This window comes from Chiloscyllium plagiosum, unplaced genomic scaffold, assembly GCF_037043375.1.
Source record: "Chiloscyllium plagiosum isolate Xiang-an unplaced genomic scaffold, Cpla_swu_hap1 HiC_scaffold_12, whole genome shotgun sequence".
NCBI lineage: Eukaryota > Metazoa > Chordata > Chondrichthyes > Orectolobiformes > Hemiscylliidae > Chiloscyllium > Chiloscyllium plagiosum.
In genome coordinates, this window is record NW_028270150.1 from 107,313,600 (window position 1) to 107,340,909 (window position 27,310).

The following is a 27,310-nucleotide window of genomic DNA, read 5'->3' on the forward strand; positions in this document are numbered from 1 at the left end:
CACCTGTGCACAACTAATCTCAATCCCTCCTAGTCTAATATCTCGAACCTCATTCTTCTCCTCTACAATATTCTCCTTTTCCGGAGTGAACACAGATGAGAAATGTTCATTTAGCCCCTCTCCAATCTCCACAGGGTCCACATTCAACTTCCCACTTCTGTCTTTGACTGGCCCTATTCCTACCTTAATCATCCTTTTATTCCTCACATGCCTACGGAAAGCTTTAGGGTTCTCCTTTATTCTATTTGCTAAAGACTGCTCGTTTCCTCGCTTTGCTCTTAACTCTCTTTTAAGACCATAAGACATAGGAGCGGAAGTAAGGCCATTCAGCCCATCGAGTCCACTCCGCTATTCAATCATGGCTGATGGGCATTTCAACTCCACTTACCCGCATTCTCCCCTTAGCCCTTAATTCCTTGTGACATCAAGAATTTATCAATTTCTGCCTTGAAGACATTTAGCATCCCAGCCTCCACTGCACTCTGTGGCAATTAACTCCACAGGCCCACCACTCTCTGGCTGAAGAAATGTCTCTGCATTTCTGTTCTGAATTTACCCCCTCTAATTCTAAGGCTGTGTCCATGGGTCCCAGTCTCCTCGCCTAACGGAAACAATTTCCTAGCGTCCACCCTTTCCAAGCCATGTATTATCTTGTAAGTTTCTATTAGATCTCCCCTTAATCTTCTAAACTCCAATGAATACAATCCCAGGATCCTCAGCCATTCCTCATATGTTAGACCTACCATTCCAGGGATCATCCATGTGAATCTCCGCTGGACACGCTCCAGTGCCAGTATGTCCTTCCTGAGGTGTGGGGACCAAAACTGGACACAGTACTCCAAATGGGGCCTAACCAGAGCTTTATAAAGTCTCAGTAGCACAACAGTGCTTTTATATTCCAACCCCCTTGAGATAATTGACAACATTGCATTCGCTTTCTTAATCACGGACTCAACTTGCATGTTTACCTTTAGAGAATCCTCAACTAGCACTCCCAGATCCCTCTGTACTTTGGCTTTACGAATTTTCTCACCGTTTAGAACGTAATCCATGCTTCTATTCTTTTTCCCAAAGTGCAAGACCTCGCATTTGCTCACATTGAATTCCATCAGCCATTTCCTGGACCACTCTCCCAAACTGTCTAGATCCTTCTGCAGCCTCCCCACTTCCTCAGTACTACCTGCCTGTCCACCTAACTTCATATCATCGGCAAACTTCGCTAGAATGCCCCCAGTCCCTTCATCCAGATCATTAATATATAATGTGAACAGCTGTGGCCCCAACACTGAACCCTGCGGGACACCGCTTGTCACCAGCTGCCATTCCGAAAAAGAACCTTTTATCCCAACTCTCTGCCTTCTGTCAGACAGCCAATCCTCAATCCATACCAGTAGCTCACCTCGAACACCGTGGGCCCTCACCTTGCTCAGCAGCCTCCCGTGTGGCACCTTATCAAAGGCCTTTTGGAAGTCTAGGTAGACCACATCCACTGGGTTTCCCTGGTCTAACCTACTTGTCACTTCTTCAAAGAACTCCAACAGGTTTGTCAGGCACGACCTCCCCTTACTAAATCCCATGTTGACTTGTTCTAATCCGACCCTGCTCTTCCAAGAATTTAGAAACCTAATCCTTAATGATGGATTCTAGAATTTTAACAACCACCAAGGTTAGGCTAATTGGCCTACAATTTTCCATCTTTTGCTTTGATCCTTTCTTGAACAAGGGGGTTACAACAGCGATCTTCCAATCATCTGGGACTTTCCCAGACTCCAGTGACTTTTGAAAGATCTCAACCAACGCCTCCGCTATTTCCTCAGCCACCTCCCTCAGAAATCTAGGATGTAACCCATCAGGGCCAGGAAATTTATCAATTTTAAGACCTTTTAGCTTTTCTAGCACTTTCTCTTTTGTACTGGCAACCATACTCAACTCAGCCCCCTGACTCCCTTTAATTGTTGGGATATTACGCATGTCTTCCACTGTGAAGACTGACGCAAAGTACTTATTAAGTTCTCCTGCTATTTCCTTACCTCCCATCACTAGGCTTCCAACATCAGTTTGAAGTGGCCCAATGTCTACTCTTGCCTGTCGTGTGTTTCTTATGTATTGAAAGAAACTTTTACTATCATTTCTAATATTACTGGCTAGCCTACCTTCATATTTGATCCTCTCCTTCCTTATTTCTCTCTTTGTTATCCTCTGTTTGTTTTTGTAGCCTTCCCAATCTTCTGATTTCCTAGTGCTCTTGGCCACTTTATAGGCTCCCTCTTTTTCTTTGATAGATTTCCTGACTTCTTTTGTCAGCCATGGCTGTCTAATCCCTCCCCGGATAATCTCTCTCTTCTTGGGGATGAACCTCTGTACAATGTCCTCAATTTTACCCACAAACTCCCGCTATTTTTGCTCTACTGTCTTCTCTGCTAGGCTCTGCTTCCAGTCTATTTTCGTCAGTTCCTCTCTCATGCCCTCAGTTACCTTTATTTAACCGTAACACCATTACATCCGATTTTGCCTTCTCTCTTTCAAACTGCAGACTGAACTCTACCATATTATGATCGCTGCTTCCCAAGTGTTCCCTTACTTTAAGATTCCTAGCTAATCTGTAACTCTCCATCGTCTCATCTGAACCATCTTGCCTCATCAACGTATAAGCCTCCTTCTTCTGCTTAACAGGTGATGTAATTTCCGTACTAAACCACAGTTCCCTTACCTGATCACTTCCTCCCTGCCTGACAGAGACATATCTACCAAGGACACACAATATCTGTTCTTTAAACTAGCTCCACATTTCCATTGTCTGCATCCCCTGCATTTTGCTACCCCATTCCATGCATCCTAATTCTTGCCCTTGCCCCCTCAATAACTCTTGACCTGTGGCATGTACCTATCCTTTCCATCACAAAGCTAAACGTAACTGAATTATGGTCACTCTCCCCAAAGTGCTCACCTACAACTAAATCAAACACCTGGCCTGGTTCATTACCAAGCACCAGATCCAGTGTGGCCTCCCCTCTTGTCGACCATTTGACATACTGTGTCAGGAAACCCTCCTGTCCACATTGGACAAAAACTGATCCATCCGACATACTAGAGTTATAGCATTTCCAGTCAATGTTGGGGAAGTTAAAGTCCCCCATAATGGCCACCCTGTTCCTTTCACTCCTACTCAATAATTTTGTTAATCCTTTCTTCCACCTCCCTGGAACTCTGCGGAGGCCTGTAAAAAAAACTCCAAGCAGTGTGACCTCTCCTCTTGTTTGTAACCTCAGCCCACACTACCTCAGTAGACGAGTCCTCGTCAAAAGTTCTTTCAGCCACTGTTACACTATTCTTGACGAACAAGGCCACGCCTCCCCCTCTTTTACCGCCTTGCCTATTCTTAATGAAAGATCTAAACCCTGGAACCTGCAACATCCATCCCTCACCCTGCTCTACCCATGTCTCCGAAATGGCTACAACATTGAAGTCCCAGGTACCTATCCATGCTGCAAGCTCACCTACCTTATTTTGGATACTTCTGGCGTTGAAGTAGACACACTACAAACCACTTCGCCATCTGCCAGCACATTCCTGTGACCCTGAAATCCTGTCCCTGTCCTTCCTACTCTCATCCTCCTGTGCACTGCAACTACACCTCCGGTTCCCAATCCCCTGCTGAGCTGGTTTAAACCCACCCGAATAGCACCAGCAAATTTCCCACCCAGGATATTAGTACCCCTCTGCTTCAAGACAGTCCTGTTTGTACAGGTCCCACCTTCCCCAGAATGAGCCCCAAATTATCCAAGTACCTGAAACCGTCCCTCCTGCACCATCCTTGCAGCCACGTGTTCAACTGATATCTCTCCCTATTCCTTGCCTCGCTATCATGTGACACGGTTGTTCTAGCTCTCAGCTTCCACCCTAGCTCCCTGAAATCCTGCCTTACATCTCTATCCCTCTTTCTACCCGTGTTGTTGGTACCTACATGGACAACGACTTGAGGCTGGTCACCCTCTCCCTTCAGGACCCCAAAGATACGATCAGAGACATCACGGACCCTGGCACCTGGGAGGCAACACACCAACCGAGAGTCTCATTCGTTCCCTACAAACCTTCTGAGCCTCTTACTATCGAGGCCCCAATGACTAACACTCTCCTCCTTTCCCCCCTTCCTTCCTGTGCAACAGGGACAGGCTGTGTCAGAGACCTGGGCCCCACTGCTTGCCCCTGGTAAGTTGTCCCCCTCAACAGTATCCAAAACAGTATATTTGTTTTTCAGGGGAATGACCACAGGGGATCCCTCCACTGACTGCTTTTTCTCCTTCAAACAGTTACCCAGCTTTCTTCGTGCCTGGGAGTAACTGCTTCCGTGTAACTCCCATCTATCACAGCCTCTGCCTCCCGAATGATCGGGAGTTCATCCAGGTCCCTAACACTGTCTTGGAGGAGGGAGAGTTGGGTGCATTTCCTGCAGATGTACTTGGACGGGACACTAATGGCATCCCTCACCTCAAACATTCTTCAGAAGGAACATCCCTCTCCCTGCACTGCCATCCCCTGCTAGTCCCCTAGTCACAAAGTAAAAAAGAGGAGACGCTTACTTGATATGTCCCTGATCTTTAAGGTTAGAGGAGGTGGTTGGGTGGGAGGCCGTACAAAGATAGGGTCTCGGGTTGAGAAAACACTGACTTATATCGCAGGACGGAAATAAAAAGAAGTCCCACCTTTTCCAGAAACCTCTGCTCGAGTTCAAATATAAAAGCTCAAATCAGTGACTCACCGCTCCCGGCAGGCCCCTGGTCCAACCTCCCACCCTTCGAGTTGCTGCTGCCGCTGAAAAACAGAAATGTAGGACATGGGATATTTATGGGATTTAAAGCATATGGGATACTTGTCTTTATTAGCCAAGACATACAGTCTAAGAGCAGGTAGTTATTGCTGGAAGTGTATAAAACTGTATTTAGGTCACAGCAGGAGTTGTGTGTGCAGTTCTGGAATCAACATGATAGGAGGGATGTGATAGCACTGGAGGGAGTGCAGATGAGATTTACCAGTTTCAATTATGCAGACAGATTGGACAGACCGAAGTTATTTTCCTTTGAGCAGAATTATGAGGGACACGGACACAAAGCAACATCTCCCCTTGGTGGAGTGATCAATAACCCAGGGGCATAGATTGAAGGTAAGCGGCAGGAGGTTTAATGGAGATGTGAGGAAAATGTTTTTCACCCAGAGAGTGGTGGGAATCTGGAACTCACTACCTGCAAGGGTAGAAGAAGCAGAACCTTCATAACATTTAAGAAGAACTTAGATGTGCACCATACAAGGCTATGGGCCAAATGTTGGAAAATGTGATAAGAATAGTTAGGTGGTTGTTTTCGACCAGCACAGATATGTTGGGCCAAAGGGCCTTTTTCTGTGCTGTAGACCTCTATTAATAAAAAAACCCACAAGTGGCAATGCTGAAGAAAAGTTTAAAATTAGTGGTACCTGCACCTTTCTCACTGGGTAAATCATCTTGTTGCAAGATCAGTGGATTATGGGGATGCAGACCTACTTGGTTGCTACAGGGTTGGACATTTCAAATGTAGCAGGGATCTCCAAGAAGGTAATATGTATACATCGTCTAAGGGCAAATATTTAGTGACCAAATGGTGAAAGTTCCACAAGAGATGCCAAGGAGAGAGTGAACTCTTTTGACAATAGGCCCAGTAGTCAATCTAAGGCTATCCTCCAGACCTACGCAGGGGTGACACAAGATTCAATGCCAGCAATAGGTTTGATGCACATTGGCTTAACCTGGAGAAAGGTGAGGACTGCAGATGTTGGAGATCAGCGTTGAAGAGCTTGGTGCTGGAAACACATCGCCTGTCAGGCAGCATCCGAAGAGCAGGAGGCATAAGACCTTCATCAGGAATGGGGGCGGGCGTGCCAAGGGGACAGAGAGATAAATGGGAGGTGGGGGTAAGTCGCTGGGAAGGCGATAGGTAGATGAAGGTGGGGGTGAAGGAGATAGTTCAGAGGGGAGGGTGGAGTGGATAGGTGGGAGGGAAGATGGACAGGTAGAATGGGTCATGAGAGTGGTACTGAGCTGGAAGGTTGGGACTGGGGTAAGGTGGGGGGGGCGCAGGAGGAAAAATGAGGAAACTGGTGAAATCCACATCGATGCCGTGGGGTTGGGGGGTTGGAGGGTCCCGAGGCAGAAGATGAGGCGTTCTTTCTCCAGGTGTTGGGTGGTGAGGTAGCGGCGATGGAGGAGGCCCAGGACCTGCATGTTCTCAGCAGAGGGGAGGGGGAGTTGAAGTCTTCGGCCACGGGGCAGTGGGGTTGATTGGTGAGGGTGACCTGGAGATGTTCCCTGAAACGATCCACAATTTGGCATCCTGTCTCCCTGATGCAGGGGAGACCACATCAGGAACAATGGACACAGTAAATGACATGTGTGGAAGTGCAGGTAAATCTCTGTCAGATATGGAAAGATATTTTGGGGCCTTGGAGGAGGGGGAGGTGTGGGTGCAGGTTTTGCACTTCCTACAGTGGCAGAAGGTGCCAGGAGGGGAGGGTGGGTTGGTGGGAAGGTGTGGACCTACCAAGTGAGTTGCAGAGGGAATGGCCTCTCCAGAATGCAGATAGAGTGTGGTGGGAAATTTATTCCTGGTGGTGGGGTCCGTTTGTAGGTGATGGAAATGATGGAGGATGACGCGATGTATCTGGGAGGTTGGTGAGGTGCAAGGTGAGGACCAGAGGGGTTCTGTCCTTGTTGTGGTTGGAGGGGTGGAGTCCTAGGGTGAAGCCGGTGGGTGGGAGATCCCCTGAGGTGATGAGGTTGTGGATGGTCTGTGAGATGATGGTTTGGTGATGGGAGGTGAGGTTGTGGTTGAGGGGGCAGTAGGAGGTGTCTGAGAGTTGGTGCCTGGCTTCAGTGGTGCAGAGTTCAGTGCATCAAACTACCACTGCGCCCCCACCCAAACTTGTCTGCAGGTCTGATGGTGAGGTTTGAGTTGGAGCGGTAACAGTGGAGGGCTGCACGTTGCAAGGGGGGGGTCCACCTCCCTCCCCCACTCTAACCTCTCACCCTCAACTCTCAGCCTCCACTCCCTCTGCTCCAACCCCAACATCATCATCAAACCTGCAGACAATGAGGGGGATTGGGTGCAAGTGGTAATTTCATGCAACGACCTCTACACCGCTGAAGTCGGTGATGAAGGGCTTTTGCCCGAAACGTTGATTCTCCTGCTCCTCGGATGCTGCCTGACCTGCTGTGCTTTTCCAGCACCACACAACTCTAATCTCCAGCATCTGCAGTCCTCACTTTTGTCTACACCGCTGAAGTCAGGCACCAACTCGCGGACACCTCCTACCATCCTCTCAACCACAACCTCACCTCCCATCACTAAACCATCATCTCCCAAACCATCCACAACCTCTTCACCTCTGGGGATCTCCCATCCACAGCCCCCAACCTCAAAGCTCGGGAACCCCACACTGCCCGGTTCTACCTCCTACTCAAGATTCACAAACCTGACTGCTCCGACCGACCATCGTCTCAGTCTCCTGCCCCATCGAACTTATCTCTGTACACCTTGACACCGTCCTGTCCCACTTGGCCCAGGAACTCCCCACCTACGTTCAGGACACCACCCACAACCTCCAGCTCCTCCATGACTTTCGTTTCTCTGGCCCCCTATGCCTCATCTTCACAATGGACATCCAGTCCCTCTACACATCCATCCGCCATGATAAAGGCCTCTATGCCCTCCGTTTCTTCCTCTCCCGACGACCCAACCAGTACCCTTCCACTGACGCACTCATTCAATGGCTGAACTGGTCCTTATCCCAAACATTTCTCCCTCGAAGGCTCCCACTTCCTCCAGATAACAAGAGTAGCCATGAGAACCCACATAGGCCCCAGCTTTGTGTACCTCTTCATCAGGTACGTGGAACAGTCCATCTTCCGCAGCTACACCGACACCATTTCCCACATTTTCCTTCACTACATCGATGACTGTATCGGCACCATCTCGTGCTCCCATGCGAAGGTTGGGCAGTTCATCAACTTCACCAACTCCTTTCACACTGACCAATTCACCTGGACTGTCTCAGACACGTTCCTCCCCTGCCTGGACCTCTCCATCTCCATCAATGGTGACCGACTCAACACTGACAAGTACCACAAACCCAACAACTCCCACAGCTACCTGGACGACACCACCTCCCACCTGCAAAAACACAATCCCTTATTCCCAATTCCTCCGCCTCCACTACATCCACTCCCAGGAGAATCAATTCCACTATAGAACATCCCAGATGGCCTCCTTCTTCAGAGATCACAATTTCCCCTCCCACATAGTTGATGATGCCCTCCAGCTCACATCCCTCCACTTCCCACACCTCTGCCCGTGAATCCCACCCCTCCAACCACAAACAGGAATAGAATCCCTCTGGGTCCTCACCTTCCACCCCACCAACCTCTGGATACATCGCATCATCCTCCGCCATTTCAACCACCAACAAACAGACTTCAGCACTATTTCCCTACCCACCCTGTGTTCCGCAGAGACCATTCCCTCTGCGACTCCCTTGTTAACTCCATGCCCACCCTCTCCTCCCAGCACCTTCCCCTACAGAAATGCAAAGCCTGTGCCCATACTACCCCCTCACCTCCAAAGGATCCTTCCAATCCGTCAGAGATTTACCTGTACTTCCACACACCTCACCTACTGTGTCCATTGCTCCCAATGTGGTCTCCTCCACATTGGGGAGACAGCATGCCAACTTGTGGAACAGTTCAGGAACATATCTGGGACACCCGCACCCAACAAACTCACTGCCCCGTGGCCGACCACTTCAACTCCCCCTCCTGCTCCGCCAAGGATGTGCAAGTTCTGGGCCTCCTCTACTGTCAAACCCGAACCACCAGATGCCTGCAGGTGGAACACCGCATCTTCTGCCCCGGGACCCTCCAACCACACAGGATCAATGTGGATTTCACCAGTTACCTCATTTCCCCTTTCCCCACCATATCCCAGATCCAACCTTCCAACTTGGCACCACCCTCTTGACCTGCCCATCTTCATTCCCACCTATCCACTCCACCCTCCTCTCTGACCTATCCCCATCCACCGATCACATTCTCAATTACCTTCTCCCCCCCCACCCCCACCCTTCCATTTATCTCTTAGCCCCCTTGGCCCACAAGCCTCATTCCTGATGAAGGGCTAATTCCTAAAATGTTGCTCCTCGGATGCTGCCTGACCAGCTGTGCTTTTCCAGCACCACATTCTTCGATGCTGATTTAACATGTCTACCCTTCAGCTCCAACTCTTCCCACAGCTTTGTTTACTTTCCTCTGGAGTCACACCCAAACTGAATCAGCGAGTTCACTTTTTAACAGGCTCCAACAATCAAAAGCAGAACAATTGAACACAATATCAATTGAAGGGTTTTGAGTTCATGTTAATTGCCATGGTGTTCTCAAATAGTTGCATTGCCAGTGTTATTTCCTCTTCATCTTCCCTCTGATCCTCAAGTATTTAAGAATTCATCTGACATGCATTACGCATCCTCATTTTAAATTTTTTTCATCATCAAAGAACTCCTGTTTTTGGTTTGACCCTCCCTTAGCCCCTTTGTTGGGATGTATCTTGTCAGTACCTGAACATCCATTCCCTCAAGCTGGTCCATTATTCTGTCAGCGTCTGGTTACAGAGTCTGGTTTCATATTACAGGCAGAATCCCAAGAAAGTCTGAGTGACATGGGCTATGGTGAGATCAGGACAGAATCAGATAAGTAGAGTGAGGCCTATCTCACCACAGAATTTCTCTTCACTCTTTATCCTTTCAACAAGCAATGCAGTGAGATTCTCACGAGGCAATCATTATTGCTTGTTCAATGTCTTCTTAACGCCACATCTTGTCCAAACTATGAATATTCAAACTTGTAACTTACCAAACAAGCTCGACATTGAGCAATCTCAGCTTGGAACTCAGAGTAAGTACCACGTAAATTCAGCCTGCTGTTTGCTTCAAAGGAGCTCCATGTTGGACACTTGGCGCCAACATCCCAGGGCACCAAGTGCTCACATCCATGTCCACAAACACTGGCATCTGATATGTAGCAGCTTCTGTGAACCCTCATGGCACATCTCCAATCCAGTTACAGTACACTTCTGCACAACAGTGCTGCATCATCAGTAACTCTCATTGTAATGCTGCAACGTTAACACTGAGCACTCAGGGGGACACAATCAGTTCATGGGACTGGACCAGGCAGCATTTCCAGGCTGTTCGCTCAGTCTCACAGTACTAACTCACTCCGAGACTATCTGGATAGTAACAGCAGCTCTGCCTCGCTTAGTATTATTGACCTTTGCCCCTCAGCCCAGAGATACCAGGTTCATATTACTGCTGTCTTGCTGTTCATCGAGTGCAGACACAAAGCCTGAAAGTTTGCCCCTGGGTGTCAGCAGGCCTCAGACAGCTCCAAGGGGGAAGAGTGTTCCCCAAAATTCATACTGGTGCAATAAGTCAGGAGCAGCCTTTGATACCAGCCCGGGGTCAAATTCTCTCAACCTAAGTGGTTAGGAGCCAAATGTTGGGCAACACATGCCTGACTGTGAGCTGTTTTCCTTGTGAATTCAGACAGAGAGAGGCAGGTATTACAATGCATGAAATTATGTGGCACAGCTACTACTGTTGGTGCAGGTGGGGAAGGTCTGGAGGTGAGTAAGCAGGCAGCCCAGAGGACATACAGGGTACGTGGTGTTGGGGGTGAATGATAGCAAGTGGGAAGTGCCAAGTAGTGAGAGCAAGGCTGGTGCAGGAGCGAGGGATTCGGATACCTTGACCATTGGGATACCTTCTAGGGAAGCTGGGACCTGTACATGCAGGATGGGTTGCACCTGAACTGAAGGGGCACAAATGTCCTGGGTGGGAGATTTGCTCGTGTGATTTGGGAGGGTTTAAACTAGTTTGGCAAGGGGTGGGAATCAGAGTCACATGTCTGACAGGGGGTCAGTTGCAGACGGGACAGTGACAGGATATATTGAATCTATCAGGAAGGTTTCTCACATGATGAAACAAAGGGATCGGTTAAAGTGTGTCCGCTTTAATGCAAGGAGTGTCCGAAATAAGAGTGACAAACTTAGAGCATGGATCTGTACTTGGGGCTACGATGTTGTGGCCATAACGGAGACATGGGTTTCACAGGGGCAGGGATGGTTGCTTGATTTTCCAGAGTTTAGAACATTTGGAAAGAACAGGGAGTGTGGAAAAAGAGGAGGGGGTGTAGCATTGCTAATCAGAGAGTGCATCACAGCTACAGAAACGAAGGTTGTTGAGGAAGGTTTGCCTACTGAGTCAGTATGGGTGGGAGTTAGGAACAGCAAGGGAGCAGCCACCACATATTGGGGGTTTTCTACAGACCACCGAATAGCAGTAGAGAGATTGAAGATCTCATAGGAGGGCAGATTCTGGAAAAATGCAAAAGTAGCAGGATTGATGTTATGGGTGATTTCAACTTTCCCAATATCGACTGGAACCTCCTAAGTTCAGATGGTTTGGATGGAGCCGAATTTGTCAGGTGTTCAGGAGGGTTTCCTTACTCAGTATGTAGACAGACCGACGAGGGGAGAGGCCATTTTGGATTTGGTGATCAGCAACGAGCCAGGATAGGTGTCAGATCCCCTAGTGGGAGAGCACTTCGGTGACAGTGATCACAACTGCCTCACATTTAGCATAGCCTTGGAGAGTGAAAGCAGCAGTTACCGAGGGAAGATATTTAATTGTGGAAAATGTCTAGTTCTCCCTGCATTCCATGTGATCTAACCTTGTTAACCAATCTACTACACAGAACCTTGTCAAATACCTTAATGAAGGCCATTTAGACAACGTCCAGCACTCTGCCTTCAACAAACTTCATCACTTCTTCAATAAACTCAATCAAATCAGTGAGACGTGATTTCTCATGCACAAAGCTATGCTGATTATCCTTAATCAGTCCTTGCCTATCTAAATATATGTAAGTCCTGTCCCTCAGAATCCCCTCCAACAACTTGCCCCACCACCGATGTCAGGCTCACACGTCTACAGTTCATTGGTTTTTCCTTACCCACCTGTCTTAAATAGTGGAACCACTTTAGCCAACCTCCAGTCTTCTGGTACCTCACCTGTGACTAGCGATGATACAAATATCTCAACAAGGGGCCCAGCAATCACTTCCCAAGTTTCCCACTATTTTCTGGGGTACACCTGATCAGACCAGCACTTCCTCCTCTGTAATATTGACACGTCAAGGTATCACTATTTCTTTCCCCAAGTTATCGAGCTTCCATATCATTCTCCACAGTAAGCACCAATGTAAAATACTTGTTTAGTATCTCATCCATCTCCTGCGGTTCCACACATAGGTGGCCTTCCTAATCTTTAACGGGCCCAATTATCTCCCTAGTTACTCTTTGTCCTTTCAGGATTTGTGGAATCCCTTTGGATTCTCCTGAACACTCTTTGCGAAAGCTATCTCACATCCCCTATTTGACCTCCTGATTTTCCTCTTACGTATACTCCAACTGCCTTTATACTCTTCTCGGGATTCCTATAAATGCTATATGCTTCCTGCTTTTTCTTGACCAGAATCTCAATTTCTCTAATCATCCAGCATTCCCTACACCTACTAGCCTTGCCCTTCACCCTAACAGGCACATATTATCTCTGGACTCTCATTATCTCATTGCCGAAGGCCTCCCACTTTTCAACTATCCCTTTATCTGCAACTATCTGTGGTCCCACCACCACCACCCCAACGCACTCCCCAATCAACTTTTGAAAGTTCTTATTTAATACAATCAAAATTGGCCTTTTTCCAATTTAGAAACTTAACTTTTACATCCGGTCTATCTTTCTCCAAAACTATTTTAAAACTAATAGAATTATGATCACTGACCCCAAAGTGCTCCCCCACTGACACCTCAGTCACTTGCCCTGCCTTATTTCCCAAGATTTGGAGATGCCGGTGTTGGACTGGGGTGTACAAAGTTAAAAATCACACAACACCAGGTTATAGTCCAACAGGTTTAATTGGAAGCACTAGCTTTCGGAGCGACAATCACCTGATGAAGGAGCGTCGCTCCGAAAGCTAGTGTGCTTCCAATTAAACCTGTTGGACTATAACCTGGTTGATTTTTAACCTTATTTCCCAAGAGTAGGTCAAGTTTTTGCAACTTCTCTAGTAGGTACATCCACATACTGAAGAAGAAACATTTCTTATACACATTTAACAAATTCCTCTCCACCTAAGCCCTTAACAGTATTGTAGTCCCAGCCTATGTTTGGAAAGTTAAAATCCCCTGCCATAAGCACCCTATTATTTTTACATGTATCTGAAATCTCCTTACAAATGTGTTTCTCAATTTCCTGCTGACTATTTGGGGGTCTATAGTACAATCCCAATAAGGTGATCATCCCTTTCAAATTTCTCAGTTCCACTCAAATAACTTACGAGGACGTACTCCCCGGAATATGCTCCCTCAGTATAGCCAAAATATTACCCCTAATCAAAATCTCTCCTCCTCTTCCTCTCTCGCCACCCCCCGAGAACATGAAGCTGCCAGTTCTGTGTCTCCCTCAGCCATGTTTCAGTAACAGCTGAGATATCCTAGCCCCGTGTTCCCTACCATGCCCTGAGTTCATCTATCTTACTTGCCAGACCTCTCGTATTGAAATAAATGTAGTTTAATTGATTAGTCCTATCGCATTCTCTGCTTTGTGCCTGCCTGCCTTGGTAGTGGGCAAATTGTTGGAGGGAATCCTGAGGGACAGGATGTACATGTATTTGGAAAGGCAAGGACTGATTAGGGATAGTCAACATGGCTTTGTGCATGGGAAATCATGTCTCACAAACTTGATTGAGTTTTTTGAAGTAGTAACAAAGAAGATTGAGGAGGGCAGAGCAGTAGATGTGATCTATATGGACTTCAGTAAGGCATTCGACAAAGTTCCCCATGGGAGATTGATTAGCAAGGTTAGATCTCATGGAATACAGGGAGAGCTAGCCCTTTGGATACAGAACTGGCTCAAAGGTAGAAGACAGAGGGTGGTGGTGGAGGGTTGTTTTTCAGACTGGAGGCCTGTGACCAGTGGAGTGCCACAAGGATCGGTGCTGGGTCCTCTACTTTTTGTCATTTACATAAATGATTTGGATGCGAGTATAAGAGGTACAGCAAAATTGGAGGTGTAGTGGACAGCAAAGAGGGTTACCTCCGATTACAACAGGATCTTGACCAGATGGGCCAATGGGCTGAGAAGTGGCAGATGGAGTTTAATTCAGATATATGCAAGGTGCTGCATTTTGGGAAAGCAAATCTTAGCAGGACTTATACACTTAATGGTAAGGTCCTACGGAGTGTTGCTGAACAAAGAGACCTTGGAGTGCAGGTTCATAGCTCCTTGAAAGTGGAGTCGCATGTAGATAGGATAGTGAAGGTGGTATTTGGTATGCTTTCCTTTATTGGTCAGAGTATTTGAGTACAGGGGTTGGGAGGTCATGTTGCAGCTGTACAGGACATTGGTTAGGCCACTGTTGGAATATTACATGCAATTCTGGTCTCCTTCCTATTGGAAAGATGTTGTGAAACTTGAAAGGGTTCAGAAAAGATTTACAAGGATGTTGCCAGGGTTGGAGGATCTGAGCTACAGGGAGAGGCTGAACAGGCTGGGGCTGTTTTCCCTGGAGCATCGGAGGCTGAGGGGTGACCTTATAGAGGTTTACAAAATTATGAGGGGCATGGATAGGATAAATAGATAAAGTCTTTTCCCTGGGGTGGGGGAGTCCAGAACTAGAGGGCATAGGTTTAGGGTGAGGGGGGAAAGATGTAAGAGAGAACCAAGGGGCAACTTTTTCACACAGAGGGTGGTATGGGTATGGAATGAGCTGCCAGAGGATGTGGTAGAAGCTAGGACAACTGCAACTTTTAAGAGGCATTTGGATGGGTATATGAATAGGAAGGGTTTGGAGGGATATGGGCCGGGTGCTGGCAGGTGGGACTAGATTGGGTTGGGATATCTGCTCGGCATGGACGGGTTGGACTAAAGGGTCTGTTTCCATGCTGTGCATCTCTATGACTCTCCCTATAGCGCAAACCCTCCAACCCTGGCAACATCCTTGTAATATTTTCTGAATCCTTTCTGAACATCTTTCCTATCGCAGGGAGACCAGAATTGAACTGAGTGTTTTAAAAGTGACTTAACTAATGTCGTGTACAGCCACAACATGGTCTCCCAACTCTTTTACTCAATACTCTGACCAATAAAGGAAAGCATACCAAATGCCTTCTTCACTAACCTGTCTACCTGGGTGCTGGCAGGTGGGACTAGATTGGGTTGGGATATCTGGTCGGCATGGACAGGTTGGACCGAAGGGTCTGTTTCCATGCTGTACATCTCTATGACTCTCTAACTGTCTGACTTGTTTTTTTTCCCCCAACCATACCAGGCTCAGACTGATCTCTTCCCCCCCCTCCATCTCTTTGGGTCCCACCCACCCACCCCAACTAATTTAAATCGTCTGAAGTGGCTCTCGCACATCTCCCTTCTAGTTCAGGTGCAATCCGTCCTTCTTAAACAGGTCAATTCTACCCCAGAAGCGATTCCAATCATCCAAAACTCTGTATCCTTCCTCCTTGCATCAGCTCCTCAGCCACACATCCATCTGCTCAATCCCCACATTCCTAACCTCACTAGCACGTGGCACAGGGAGTAATCCAGGTATTACCACGCTTGAGGACCTACTTTTTAACCTCCTGCCTAATTTCCTATTTTCTCTCCTCAGAACCTTGTCCTTTTCTCTTCCTACGTCATTGCTTCAAAAGCGTACAATGACCTCCTGTTCGTCACTCTCCCCTTTGAGAATATTCTGCACCCTCCCCAAGACATCCTTGGCCCTGGCACCCAGGAGGCACCACACTATTCTGATGTCTCGCTGTCTGCCGTAGGAATGTCTGTCTGTGCCTCTGACTAGACAGCCCCTTCTCACAATTGATCGCTTGGAAGCTAACATGCCCCTCATTACAGTAGAGGCAATCTCGGTAGCAGAAACGTGGCTATCAGTTCTACGTTCCACTGAGAGTCCATCACCCCCTACATCATGCTTGTTTGAGATGGGGGTAGCCACAGGAGACTCCCGCACTACCTGCCTATCTCTCCTACCTTTCCCAGAGGTGGCCTGTACCTATGGTTCTTCGACCTTCCTGAAACTGCCATCCAACACACCTCCTGGCCGATGGAAATTTCTCATTGCCTCTCACTGCTGCTTTGTAGGATTGAGCAAAAATTATCATCCAAAATACTGCACAAGACCCTGGACTTTTCAAAACTTTTAAAAGCAAAGGGGACAGCTGGGCTGGGCTCTGCTAAAGGACTGACGCTGGGAATTTATTTCCATCAGGCGGGGATACTCAGACCCGTGGGCACGGCCTTAGAATTAGAGGGGGTCAATTTAAAATGGAATTGAGGAGACATTTCTTCAGCCAGAGAGTGGTGGGCCTATGGAATTCATTGCCACGGAGCGCAGTGGAGGCCGGTACGTTAAATGTCTTCAAGGCAGAGATTGATAAATTCTTAATCTCACAAGGAATTAAGGGACATGGGAAGAGTGCGGGTAAGTGGCAGTGAATTGCCCATCAACCATAATTGAATGGTGGAGTGGACTCGATGGGCTGAATGGCCTTACTTCCTCTCCTATGTCTTGTGGTCTTAAAAATACCCATTCATAGAGAAGACTGCTTGGAACCATTGTTCAACCTGGCATTCCAATTTACACCTCCACTCAGAACAATCAACCAAACCTCACACTGCAGACAAATTCTAACATCTACACCATAGAACATAGAACATAGAACAATACATCACAGAACAGGCCATTCGGCCCACGATGTTGTGCCGAACATTTGTCCTAGCTTAAGCACCCAACCATGTACCTATCCAATTGCCACTTAAAGGTCACCAATGATTCTGACTCTACCACTCCCACAGGCAGCGCATTCCATGCCCCCATCACTCTCTGGGTAAAGAACCCACCCCTGACATCTCCCCTATACCTTCCACCCTTCACCTTAAATTTATGTCCCCTTGTAACACTCTGTTGCACCCGGGGAAAAAGTTTCTGACTGTCTACTCTATCTATTCCTCTGATCATCTTATAAACCTCTATAAAAGGTCACCCCTCATCCTTCGCCGTTCCAACGAGAAAAGGCCTAGCACTCTCAACCTATCCTCGTATGACCTATTCTCCATTCGGCAACATCCTGGTAAATCTTCTCTGCACCCTCTCCAAAGCTTCCACATCTTTCCTAAAGTGAGGCGGCCAGAATTGCACACAGTACTCCAAATGTGGCCTAACCAAAGTCCTGTACAGTTGCAACATCACTTCACGACTCTTGAATTCAATCCCTCTGCTAATGAACGCTAATACACTAGAGGCCTTCTTACAAGCTCTATCCACCTAAGTGGCAACTTTCAAAGATCTATGAACATAGACCCCAAGATCCCTCTGTCCCTCCACCTCACTAAGAACCCTACCGTTAACCCTGTATTCCGCATTCTTATTTGTCTTTCCAAAATGGACAACCTCACACTTGGCAGGGTTGAACTCCATCTGCCACTCCTCAGCCCAGCTCTGCATCATATCTAAGTCTCTTTGCAGCCGACAACAGCCCTCCTCACTATCCACAACTCCACCAATCTTTGTATCATCTGCAAATTTACTGACCCACCCTTCGACTCCCTCATCCAAGTCATTAATAAAAATTACAAACAGCAGAGGACCCAGAACTGATCCCTGCGGAACTCCACTTGTAACTGGGCTCCAGGCTGAATATTTACCATCTACCACCACTCTCTGACTTCGACCGGTTAGCCAGTTTTCTATCCATTTGGCCAAATTTCCCTCTATCCCATGCCTCCTGACTTTCCGCATAAGCCTACCATGGGGAACCTTATCAAATGCCTTACTAAAATCCATGTATACTACATCCACTGCTCTACCCTCATCCACATGCTTAGTCACCTCCTCAAAGAATTCAATAAGACTTGTAAGGCAAGACCTACCCTTCACAAATCCGTGCTGGCTGTCCCTAATCAAGCAGTGTCTTTCCAGATACTCATAAATCCTATCCCTTAGTACCCTTTCCATTACTTTACCTACCACCGAAGAAAGACTAACTGGCCTGTAATCCCCGGGGTTATCCCTCTTTCCTTTTTTGAACAGGGGCACAACATTCGCTACTCTCCAGTCCCCTGGTACCACCCCCGTTGACAGTGAAGACGAAAAGATCATTGCCAACGGTACTGCAATTTCCTCTCTTGCTTCCCACATAATCCTAGGATATATCCCATCAGGCCCGGGGGACTTGTCTATCCTCAAGTTGTTCAAAATGTCCAACACATCTTCCTTCCTAACAAGTATCTCCTGTAGCTTACCAGTCCTTTTCACACTCTCCTCTTCAACAATACGGTCCCTCTCATTCGTAAATACTGAAGAAAAGTACTCATTCAAGACCTCTCCTATCTCTTCCGACTCAATACACAGTCTCCCACTACTGTCCTTGATCGGACCTACCCTCGTTCTCGTCATTCTCGTGTTTCTCACATACGCATAAAATGCCTTTGGGTTATCCTCGATCCTATCCGCCAAAGATTTTTCATGCCCTCTTAGCTCTCCTAATCCCTTTCTTCAGGTCCCTTCTGGCTATCCTGTATCCCTCCACTGCTCTGTCTGAACCCTGTTTCCTCAACCTTTTGTAAGGCTCCTTCTTCCTCTTTACAAGACATTCAACCTCCCTCGTCAACCAAGGTTCCCTCACACGACCATTTCTTTCCTGCCTGACAGGTACATACATATCAAGGACACGTCGCATCTGTTCCTTGAAAAAGTTCCACATTTCCACGACATCCTTCCCTGACAGCCTATGCTCCCAACTTATGCTCCTCAGAACCGGTCTTACAGCATCGTAATTACCCTTCCCCCAATTGTAAAACCTACCCTGTTGCACGCACCTATCTCTCTCCATAACCAAGGTGAAAGTCACAGAATTGTGGTCACCATCACCAAAATGTTCACCCACTAACAAGCCCATCACTTGTCCCGGTTCATTACCGAGTACCAAATCCAATATGGCCTCCCCTCTGGTCGGACAATCTACATACTGAGTTAGAAAAGCTTCCTGGACACACTGCAAACACCACCCCATCCAATCTACTTGATCTAAAGAGCTTCCAATCAATATTTGGGAAGTTGAAATCGCCCATGACTACTACCCTGTGGCTTCTGCACCTTTCCAAAATCTGTTTCCCAATCTGTTTCTCCACATCTCTGCTGCTATTGGGGGGCCTATAGTAAACACATGGCTACCCAACACAGCCTACACAGATACTAAACATTCAACTTCAATCAAGATCCATTTACACATTTTCTTATCTCTCAGGAGGCCCATGGACTTCAGAAGGAAATACAATGGACAACACAGATTTGAGGGGAGATAATGGGGCACAGAGTCTGTATAACTGTTAGCCCTGATTTGACCTGAGGGGAGAAACAGCCTGTGTACAAACAGCTTGCCCAGAAGCTTCCAGCCCCAATAAGCAGACATAATCAGTAACACCGAAATTCTCCCTAATCTTCCATATCTGACAGAAGAACACAGCTGGTCAGGCAGCATGCAAGCAGGAGAATCGACGTTTCAGGCATAAAAAAAGTCGACTCTCCTGCTCCTCAGATGCTGCCTGACCGTACTCTTCGACTCTGCAGTCGAAGCATCTGCAGTCCTCACTGTCTCCTAGAAGAGCACATCACCTAATAAAGGCCATCCTTGCACCTTAATCTACAGACCCAGAAAATAGCACAGTCTTACTGCTCTAAAAACTCTGCTCCAGGATAACATGGTACCTGCGTTTTATATTTTTAAAAATGCTTAACCTAGAGACAGATCTCAATAAAACACGTAACTCCTCAAATACTGAAGCAGTTGTGCTCAAATCCAACAAGATCTAGATAATACCCGGGCGTCAGCTGACAAATTGGAAGTAGCATACATGCCACACGATATTAGGAGATGAGCATCTCCAATGAGAGACAATCTAACCACCACTCCCTGACAGTGTTACCATCCCTACTATCATCATCGTGGGAGTCACTATTGACCAGAAACTCAACAGGACTCTCCATACAAATACAGTGGCTACAAGAGCAGGTCAGAGGTTTGCAAGTAGCACACCTCCTCAGTCCCCGCCTGTTCTCTATCTGCAAAGATCAAGTCAAGTGTGTGATGGAACACTCCCCACTTGCCTGGACGATGTGGCTCCAACAATACTCAAGAAGCTCGACACCATCTATGACAAAGCAGCCCATTTCACTGGCTCCACATCCAAAAGCATTCACTCCCTCCACCACTGATGTTCAGTAGCAGCTGTGTGTATTATCTACAATAAGCATTGCAGAGACAGCACCTTCCAAACCCACATGGATTTTAGCAAAGCTTTTAGACCAGGTCCCACGTGGGAGACTGACTGAGAAGGTTAAAGCACATTCAATTCAGGGAAACATTCAAGATGGATCAGAAACTGGCTTAGTGATCTGACACAAAGTGCAGTGGTCGAAGGCTGTCTGAATGACTGGAGTCTGGTGTCCAGCAAGTACTACAAGTATTGGGACCTTTATTGTTTGTTATCAACATAAATGATGTAGATGGAAACAGGGGAATGTTAAGCAAGGTTTCAGACAACACAAAGATTGGTAGGATGGTCAGTCGTGAAGAAGGTTATGGGAGTGTTTTCTCTGGAGCAGAGAAGGCTGAGGTGCATAAGATTGAGGGGTACAGATTAGTGGAGCAGGGAGCAGCTGTTCCCCTTGGTTGAAGGGCCCATCACAAGGGGACGTAGTTTTAGGGTAAGGGGTAGGAAAGTGGATTTGAGAAAAAACCTTTTCACTCAGCGGTTGATGGGAATCTCAAGTGCACTGCCTGGGAAGGTAGTGGAGGCCAGAAACCTTGCAACCTTTAAAAAATATTTGTATGAGCACTTGAATTATCATAACATTCAAACATATGGGACAAGTGTAGGAAATTGGGATTAGCACACCTAAGTGGTAGTTATTGTCTGTGCAGACTCAATGGAACGAAGGGTCTTTTCTATGCTGTATGGCTCTAATATTCGCCATACTGAACAAAAGGGCACGAATATGGGACTCAAAATGATAGTTATTAAAATCCCATCTGTCACTGTTTGTGGAATCTCCTATAATTGCACATTTTCCATTTTTCTTTTCCCCACTCCCAGTAAGGATAATTGGCCATTGGTCCCAGCGATCTGACTACTGCTTTAGAGCACAGTTACTCCCACCAATCTCCGAATCTAAGTATCTGTTTGACAGTGAGCCATACCCCTAAGGCCGCTATATAATTGCCTCTTGTCTGAAGGGAGCTGACTGCAAGACCATATAAGCATTGTGTATGGTGCAGCCAAATGAATGAATAAACCAGTTAACTTTGCCCTTTGACCTAAAAGAGGGTGGTGGTAGGGGCAATAGGCTATGTGAGAAAATTATGGCTTTAATGGGCATTGAAGGTAGCCATGAGGGTGTAGTTGAGCAGATCATGGCTGCAGAAGTGTTATAGTGAACAGAGAGTTAAAGGCAAGACAGTGGGTTGTAAATAAACTTTGGGAGATTTTTTCCTTGGAGGCAGTCATAGAAAGAAAGTGAAAACCAAAAGACCTGCGAATGCTAAAATAAAAACAGGAATTGCTGGAAAATCTCAGCAGGTCTGGCAGCGTCCATGGAGAGAAATCAGAGTTAACATTTCAAGTCTAGTGAAATGTTCAGAAGGGTCACTGGATCTGAAATATCATCATTAATTTCTCTCCACAGATACTGAAGAAGGGCTTATGCCCGAAACGTCGATTCTCCTGTTCCCTGGATGCTGCCTGACCTGCTGCGCTTTTCCAGCAACACATTTTCAGCTCCGCAGATACTGCCAAACCTGCTGAGACTTTCCAGCAATTTCTACTTTTGTTTCAGAAAGAAACTAAGTTTAGACAGGGAAGGGCTATGTGGATGGTGAGGGATACAAGGAAGTGATGAGTACTGTGATAATCTCCAGGCCATCTGAGAAAGCAAGGTGGGGATGGCAGAATGGCAAAGGGTGGGGCATGGCTGTAATTTTAACTTGAAGGGGGCCTTCATGAAAAAAAACATAGTGAGGACAAGTGGCCAGTTAAGTCAAAGATAGAATATGGCAAAATGGTGATTAAAATCACTGAGGATAAGAAGTCTTGAATAAGGATTGAACAGACTGAAGGAAGAAACTACAACAGTCCTGATAAGGCAAAAAGATGAAAGAAATAGCCAGATAGGGAGGTTTCAGCTGTGAAAAGGTGTCATTATCCCAGACTGGAGGTTTTGATCAGAGCCACTACTGGCCATCCACTCATCCACAATTAGCCTTGTTCAGAAGTGAGCAGACATTCTGAAGGGAAATGGGGGGTGGTACCAGAAGACCAGTAATTGCCCTCCTAATGAAGGACATGGTCACCAACACCCATCTTTTACTATTCCTTTTCCTTTAGCTAACATTACATTGATGTTAATTTCAGCCTCTTACCACAGAGTACTGTGGGCTCGCCTCTTCTCTTTCTAGTGGTTTACTCACATTGCATCCAGAGGGGAACTGACAGCTTAAGAGAGCAAGCCGTTATAACATCCATACTCGGCTCTGAGAGGAAGGGTTACCGGACCTGAAACGTTAACCCTGGTATCCGCCCAGAGCTGCTGAGCCTCTCCATATTGTCTGCTTTTGGTACATGGTCCTGCACACCTGACACCGAGCAACGATGCTTCACTCTGATTGGACATTATAACCTTGCTCCGATTGGTCAATATGGCTTCGCTCTGATTGATCAATATGATTGAGCTCTGCTCCACGCCCCCTCGTTCTGATTGGTTAGTTCTACTTCGCTCTGATTGGCCAATGATTCCTCGCTCCGATTGGTCAATGGTGGCCTAACCCTGATTGGCTAATGCCGTCGCACGCTCTTCCCCCCCCCCGGTCGGGGAAACGGCCTGTCTCCGATTGGCCAATCCTATTGGCCCGTGACCTCTGACCTCCCTCAATCACGGTCTGGGTGGTTGGTTCTGCCGTCGATTCTTGCGGTCTGACCCGGATCCCGACTCGGCGCTGGATCGTGGAGGCTGTCGCCGGTTTGGGGGGGCTCGAGCGGGTGAGAGACCGGGGGGAGGGGGAGAGTTGGTGACGGTGGGGAATGGCAAGGATAGACTGGGCCGCAGGTTCGCACGGAAGGCCGGGGGGAGGGCCTCCCCAGCAGACCCCGGGGCGGAGGGGCTCCCCAGCAGACCCCGGGGCGGAGGGGCCTCCCCAGCAGACCCCGGGGCGGAGGGGCCTCCCCAGCAGACCCCGGGGCGGAGGGGCCTCCCCAGCAGACCCCGGGGCGGAGGGGCCTCCCCAGCAGACCCCGGGGCGGAGGGGCCTCCCCAGCAGACCCCGGGGGGGGAGGGCCTCCCCAGCAGACCCCGGGGCGGAGGGGCCTCCCCAGCAGACCCCGGGGGGGGAGGGCCTCCCCAGCAGACCCCGGGGCGGAGGGGCAGGTCTACATCCGGGCACTCAAGAGGCTATAAGGCCCCCAGGTAGGTAGGTAGTTAGGGACTGACACACATTATTAATCCCCGTGCCATGGCTGCTAAGTGTGGGAATAGGAAGATATTGAGACTCCCTTGTGTGTCTGGGGTCCTGGTGCACATTGGCACTAGCTCTGGGGCGAGGGACAGGTTGTGCCTCAGTCCACCGTCCCCCAGTTCTCAGGAAGAATCAGAAACGTTAAACCCTGATTTTCCATCCGCAGGTGCTGACCAGAATTGCTGAGGCTTCTCCAGCAACTTCTGCTCTTTGTTGCCCTTGTATGGAGTTGGGGGAGGGGTGTGAGGGGAGTTTCACCGGCGTGCTCAGCAAAGGTCTAAACCAAATAAAGCTATACTAAGTGGAGGTTGGAACAGCCCTGGTGAAGGAAGGAGATACAGTCAGCCCGAGAAGATGTATACAGAGGCAGAATTATAGAGTCATAGGGCACGGAAACAGACCCTTCAGTCCAACCAGTCCATGCCGAACACAATCCCAAACTAAACCAGCCCCACCTGCCTGCGCCTGGCAAATATACCTCAAGCCTTTCCTATTCGTGAACTTTTCTGTCTTTTCAAATGTTTTTTCTGTTTTAAAAAAAAGTCCTTTTGTCCATTTTTGAAAATCTTTCTCCTCTCACCTTTGAAAATATGGTTCCTAGTCTTGAGATCCCCTAGTCTTGAGATCCCCTATTCTAGGGAAAAGACAACTAACATTAACTCTACATATACCTGTCATGGTTTTAGATTTCTGGTGCAACTGAAAGAGGGCATTGCTCAATCTTGTACTGGGGAATTAAGTGTGTCAGATGGGTCAATTCTTTGAGGGGGCACTTGGGTAAGAGTGCTTATAGTACGAAGGTTGAGATTAGTGACTGAGAAGAGGCAAGAACAACCAAAAGAAGAATATCTCAATTATAAAACAGCTAATTTAAGTGGGATGAGAGTTCAGGGCCAGGGTACAGTCAAACCAGAGAATTGTAGGGAACAATTAAGGTCTAACCCTTTGAAAGATATTACATTAAGGCACAACTAAAGAATTATTACTCTCTAAGGCAGAAATGTTTCAGGTACAGGCTCAGTGCAGTCCAACAAGGGTGAATGGTGAGGGAACTAGCATCAGGCTTTCCTGTATGATTAGGCAACTAGATCATATGAAATGAGAAAATGGTATATGTTGCATGTTAGATGAATTCTGGAGTGAGAATCAAGTGAAATACACTTAGTTGCCCATAATGTTAGGTTAAAAAAAGGGGTAAATGTAGGGGTATGGGTGGGTTGCGCTTCGGCGGGTCGGTGTGGACTTGTTGGGCCGAAGGGCCTGTTTCCACACTGTAAGTAATCTAATCTAATCTTGAGAGGGGGACTTAAGAAAAATGAGACGAGCAAAGAGGGAATGAGTTTAACAATAACAAACCCCAAAATCTAAGCATGTATTAAGTTGTAGTGGGCCCTATTTGAGAGAAGGAGAGTGATATATGATTTAGAGGAACAGGGACAAGGTTAAAACATATAATAAGTATTCATATTATAACATATAATAAGTAACATATAATAATATTGATGTTTACATAACAAATGGATAGCAACAAAATATCAGTGGAGCAGATGGAGTGGTGGTAGTAGTAAATCGATAGGCAAGATGCATGGAAATATTAGCAGGGCTCAGAGTGGATGAATCACCTAGTTTGCATCTCAGGTTAAAGGAAGTAGGGGTGGAGATAGTTGAAGGCTTTAATCTTCCCCAGATATGGTGGAGGAGCCAGAGGATTGGCGAGTGACACCTTTGTTCAAGAGAGAATTTAAGGAGAAAGCTGATAGCTTCTGTCAGCTAGGTTAGCACCAACAGTGATAAGGTTAACAAAATGATAAAACAACCCACAGACACTGGTTTAAGGTAATTAAGGAGATAGCAGCATAAGTCAGTAAAAGACACATTTTGCTTGACAAATGTAAATGAATTTTATGAAGAAACAGATAATTACAGGTCTGACAGTCCAGAAACATGGGAATGCTCAAGACTCAAAGCCCACAAGATGCCAAGCCTCAAAAAGCCTATAGAGAACACTTGTAAATTGCTCATGTTTTTATCATTTCAGAGATTTGCAGCCAGTGCCACTGGTCAGCACATTTACTGGGAACCAAGCACACATTGTTGCTTGTCCTTCCCACCGTATCCTTTTGTTTCCAACTGCACTGAGTAATGAGGCCGCAGATCTAGTATAGATTGATGTGTTGAGTCAGTTAAGAGAATGCTTGAATGTATTGCTGCTGTAGGTGCAACTTAAAATAAAAAAACTGATAGCGGCAGTAGAAATACTGTTCTGTGGCTCTGACGCAAGCATTACCAAAGTGTATTTTTATTTTGTACATTGTGTGTTATAATATCATGTCCTCTGGTATATATTAGTGTAATGCACCCTGGTTGTACGTGCAAGCTTATTCAAGGTTGATCTGCAGTCGGCTGATCATGAGAGGTATTTCATGTCAGCCAGAGCAGGAGGCAGTGAGCAAGCTGCTAGAAACTCCAGGATACCCAGGATGACTGGTTTAAGCAGAACATGGCTTCTCCTGAGCTGGCCTGATTTCAGGATGTGGCTTCGATCTGGGGTCGATGATGTAATATGCCAAGAAAAGGATCTAGTCAGAGTAGCAGCAGCCCGGAGGGAACATTGGAAACGGGAATTGAAAATTGATGTCTTTAACAGGCCTGTCAGTATTTAACAGCTTCAATGGCAGTTGTTTGCCAGAGTCCATCTAGTGCAAATGAGATTGCCTTTCTGGGAAGGAAAAAGTGGGCATTATGAGTATAAGCTAACCAGTTCCGCACACTGCCCATTAAAATGTTTGGGAATGGTGTGGAGGCTTTACCAAGTTGGGAAGAGATGAAGAATGATGGCTGCACAAATGCAGTATCGTCTAAGCTTTGAAAGAAAAAAAGACTTCAACAATAACTGCAAAATGGAACCAGGTATTCACATGAAACAGGATTGAAGTAAATTCTGGAGAAATTAGGAGCAGGAACTGGAGGCCTATCCCTCAGGGTTTTGTGCATGTAAACAGATTCTTCTTCATGATTATATGGACTTGTCCAGCATAAGAATATGGATTAGACATTTCGGGCAAAAGCCCTTCAGGAATTCCTGAGGAAGGGCTTTTGCCTGAAACGTCGGTTTTCCTGCTCCTTGGATGCTGCCTGACCTGCTGTGCTTTTCCAGCATCACTCTAATCTAAACTCTGGTTGCCATCATCTGCAGTCCTCACTTTTGCCCAGCATAAGAATATGCTGTTTAGCCAAAATGCTCTGTCCTGAGTTTGTATTAGTTCAGGGATTGAGTGTTGTTGACTATCCAGCAATCGCTGTCCAACCCTGGTTGTCCTTGAGAAAATGGTGTTGAACTGTTGCAGTTAAGGTCATGTAGGTACATTCACAGTGTTGTTAGGGAGAGGGTCCCAGCGACACTGCAGGAACCAAATGATGTATTTCCAAGTCAGGATGATGTGTGGCTTGGAGGGGAACATGCAGCTGGTGGTGTTCCCTGCCTCTCTTGCTTGTGTTTTTCTGGGTGAGTTGCTACAGTCTATCTTGTAAATGGTACACACTGCTGCCATTGTGTTGTGGTAGTGGGAGGAAATGAAGGTTTAAGGTGGTAGATG

The 27,310-nt window shown here is 47.1% G+C and overlaps 1 protein-coding gene and 1 long non-coding RNA gene across 6 annotated transcripts in view; one reads left to right on the top strand and one right to left on the bottom strand.

The window, feature by feature from the left end:
• The window catches only part of LOC148148685 (uncharacterized), a 213,158-nt gene extending 190,091 nt beyond the window's left edge, over positions 1-23,067 (bottom strand). Inside the window, exons 1-2 of the long non-coding RNA XR_015758964.1 lie at positions 22,674-23,067; positions 4,760-4,812 (exon numbers count right to left, since the gene is read on the bottom strand). This is a non-coding gene — a long non-coding RNA (uncharacterized LOC148148685). The remainder of the gene's footprint in view (positions 1-4,759; positions 4,813-22,673) is intronic.
• Positions 23,068-23,107: 40 nt separating this feature from the next.
• Positions 23,108-27,310, top strand: part of akap11 (A-kinase anchoring protein 11) — a 104,054-nt gene continuing 99,851 nt past the window's right edge. For 2 of the 5 annotated variants that reach the window (XM_043694429.2, XM_087993172.1), the window contains exon 1: positions 23,108-23,241. The gene's annotated coding sequence lies outside the window, so the exon portion shown is untranslated. Of the gene's footprint in view, positions 23,242-25,752; positions 25,827-27,310 lie in introns of those variants that run through there. The other 3 variants (XM_087993170.1, XM_043694432.2, XM_087993171.1) reach the window with 3 other exon arrangements.